Below are 3,733 nucleotides of genomic sequence, written 5' to 3' on the forward strand. Positions count from 1 at the left end.
GGAAAGTGCATGATGTTATGGAAGTGATTTTGATTTTTTTTTAATGAAATTTTTTTTGAGGAATTCATCGTCAAACTTAATAAATGTCAGACCAGTTCTTTTTCAAGATGGTACTGAAAGTACTAATTTGGCAACTATGTTTACTGGTTGTCACATGACTCAAGTTAAATGTATAACAGAAACCCTGGTAACAGGGGGAAATGTGGACAGAGAAGTCAGTTGCGCCTCTTGATTGGACAAACCCGGCAGCAGCAGCACACACCGAAGAGGGCAGAAAAATAACAAGCTTTTATTTGTAGCAGTCATTGTGTTTTACCTTCTGGAGTCAGCAGCTGATAAAGTTAGCCTGAAGAAGTGTCAAGGAAGGAGAGAAGATCACAACCCACGTTGTTTTGCAGCAAATCTTTAAAAGACCCTGAGAACTTCACTGTGTCAATTCATCTCTTCTCCTGTCTTTAAAGAAAGCCTGCTAAAATTAATTCTCAACACTGCCCCTAAAAAACTGTTCTAAAAGACCCTAGTGACCTGTCTACGCACACTCAGAAGTTAGACTGCATGCCAGTTTTGGAACAACATATCTCATCTGCTGTTTTCTTCAGGAATGAACAAGTAATCAGCCCAAGTGTTGTTTTTGTCTTTAACAGAACTCAGAATTGTAAAAAATAATTCTTTTTTTTCAGTTAACCGGTGTATGTGTGTGTGCGTGTGTGGGGCTGTGGTAAGAAAGGGGCTTTAAATGTTGGTTAAGGTAAAAAGGGAACTTTTAAAATTTCTACCTGTGTATTTATGCTTTATTTCATGACTAGTTAAAACTTGTTCTGTAATAAACTGATAATTTTGCTGTTCGTTAAAGAAACCTGGTCAGTGTCTTCTATTCTGGGAAGAATAGAGTATATGATTGACTGTTTCAGGAAGTGGGAAAAGTTAAAATATATGTTGTGACCTGTGGAGAAGTGGGATGAGAATATATAGAAGGGTCTGAAGAAGGGTCATTGACCGAAAACGTTAACTCTGCTTCTCTCTCCACAGATGCTGCCAGAGGTGATGAGTATTTCCAGCGGATCTTGTTTTTATTTGAGATTTCCAGCATCTGCTGTATTTTGCTTTGATATTGTTATTATATGAGAATAAATAGTGCAGTCCTCTGATTTTAATTGTAATAACTTCTGGCTCTGTAGCTTAGTTGGTTAAAGCACCTGTCTTGTAAACAGGAAATCCTGGGTTCAATTCTCAATAGAGCCTTGTTTCACATTTGTGATGTAGTACTTACTTTATCAATCGCTTCCATCTGTGTCTTCTGACCTTGAAGTGAGTATTCAAATTACATGATGAATTTTCATCACAGGAGAAAACAGCCTTTGTGAAGGATGTGAGTTTGGAATGGCTGTTCCTCCTTGCACAGAAATTCAGTGCTGATATTTCAAAGGCAACTTCTTTGATCCAAATTTGTTCACAGTTGCATTCCCCTGGAAAACAGCTCGACATTAATGTCACTAAAGGAAAGTGTGACTGCGTTGTATGTTTCAGTGTTTGTGTTGTTATGTGTTGCTTTTAACTGAGACTGGGACATGACGCAAGTGGGAGGGTTGATCTGAGGTTTGGAATATTTGTCAGTCAGGAACAAGAAAAATCAAAGGAACCAAATAAGAAAACCTATGTCTCATGTGGTTCCCGAGAAACGGTGAGAAGATATTATACTTTGTTCTGTTCAATACAGCTGTGTGAACTTTAACCTTTCCTGCCTTTTATAAACAGTATTTGAAGTGTCTCGGTAACAATGTTCAGTGTTGATGAGAGTGGGGTCTGGGTGAGCATCTGGTGAGTGTGACAGGGTCAGGACTGGATGCAGGAAGTTCTCTGACAGTCTCTCTCTCTCTCTCTCTCTCTCGCTGATGGGTTTGAGTTGATTTTCAACTGGCAGCTGCTGGTGTTTCGATAAATCAAGTTCCCTCCACCCATTTTCTTGGACAGACAGTGTAGTATAAGGATGTAAAGGGTTAATGCTGAAGACATTGGGATCAATCACTCCCACTGTCAAAGTGATGATGTAACAGTCACATGAGATGAAGTTTGGGAGAAGAGAGAGCAGCACAAAGGATGCTAGCTTAGGAGGCTTGATGAGTGTGTATATAGTATTGAGTAAATTAGAAAAGAGTTCTTAGTTCTTTCAGCAGGAAATGTGTCCCGAAAATATCGAGAAACTCACAATTTTATTATTCAGGAGTCGGAACACAGATATTAATTCCAAGTGACCGTTCTGGGTTCATTTAACAAAAAAAGGTAGAGAATAATATTGCCCACTGATTGAAATCCCCCAGTGAGGAGACGGTTAAACAGGTGATCTGTTGGGGCATCCTTCGATCCAAGGTTTCTGCAGCATTTAATCTCCCTTTTTGATGAAATTCTCTGTTATTTGCAACTTTTTTTTTATCCAGCTTTGATGGGCGAGTGAAAAAACTGAAAAAACTGAACAGTTCCATCCTTTCTTTTCTTCCTTCTTCCCTTCTTTCCATGAATTTCTCTTTTCTGTCCCAGATCAATATAATGATGAGAATCCCAATTTACTCAGCTGTTTCTGGTGTTTTATCCATTCCAATCAAAGTCAACGTTCCAATCAAATCTATTTGTTATTCCACAGTGTCTCTCCATGTGTTTTACTCTGTTGTATTCTCTCACAGTCTGTTTGATGATCAATGTTATATCTCACTCTCTGTTCTGGTGAAGATCAGAAGCAGTGATATCCATTTTCACCACCCACCAAGTCGGCCTGAGGCTGTGGCTCGCCGATCATGTGGAGTTAGGAACATAGGAACATAGGAGCAGGAGTCGGCCATTCAGCCCATCGAGCCTGCCCCGCCATTCAATATGATCATGGCTGATCATCCACTTCAATGTCCTTTTCCCCACACTTTCCTCATATTCCCTTATGTCATTTGTATTTAGAAATCTGTTAATCTCTGCTTTAAACATACTCAATGACTGAGCTTCCACAGCCCTCTGGGGTACAGAATTCCAAAGATTCACAACCCTCTGAGTAAATAAATTTCTCCTCATCTCTGTCCTAAGTGGCTTCCCCCTTATTTTGTAATTGAGCCCCTGGTTCTCGAGTCCCCATCCAGATGAAACATCTTAGCTGCATCTACCCTGACTGTCCTTTAAGTATTTTGTAGGTTTCAATGAGATCACCTCTCATTCTTTGAAACTCTAGAGAATACAGTCCCAGTTTCCCCAATCTCTCTTCATAGAACAGTCCCACCATCCCAGGAACAAGTCTGATGAACCTTCGTTGAACTCCCTCTATGGCAATAATATCCTTCCTAAGGTAAGGAGACCAAAACTGCACACAGTACTCCAAGTGCGGTCTAACCAAGGTTCCATACAATTGAAGCAAGAATTCACTAATCCTGTACTCAAATCCTCTTGTGATAAAGGCTAACATATTATTAGCTTTCCTAATTGCTTGCTGCACCTGCATGTTAGCTTTCAGTGACTTATTGACATGGACACCCAGATCACCCTTATATTCTATACCTCAGCTAATAAAGGAAAGGATTCCATTTACCTGCTGAACCACCTTATTCACCTGTCCTGCTACCTTCAGGGATCTGTGGACATTCACTCCAACGTCCCTCACTTCCTCTGCACTGTTCAGTGTTCTCCCATTAATTGTGTATTCCTTTGCCTTTTTTGACCTCCCAAATGCATCACCTCACCCTTGTCCAATTTGAATTCC

General features: G+C 40.1%; 1 non-coding gene across 1 annotated transcript; it reads left to right on the forward strand.

Annotated features, from left to right (window-relative positions):
• The first annotated feature begins 1,168 nt into the window (after positions 1–1,168).
• trnat-ugu (transfer RNA threonine (anticodon UGU)) lies at positions 1,169–1,242 on the forward strand. Its single transcript has one exon. It is a non-coding gene; the product is annotated as a tRNA-Thr (tRNA).
• Positions 1,243–3,733: the final 2,491 nt, after the last annotated feature.

Source organism: Heterodontus francisci, unplaced genomic scaffold, assembly GCF_036365525.1.
Source record: "Heterodontus francisci isolate sHetFra1 unplaced genomic scaffold, sHetFra1.hap1 HAP1_SCAFFOLD_618, whole genome shotgun sequence".
Taxonomy (NCBI): Eukaryota; Metazoa; Chordata; class Chondrichthyes; order Heterodontiformes; family Heterodontidae; genus Heterodontus; species Heterodontus francisci.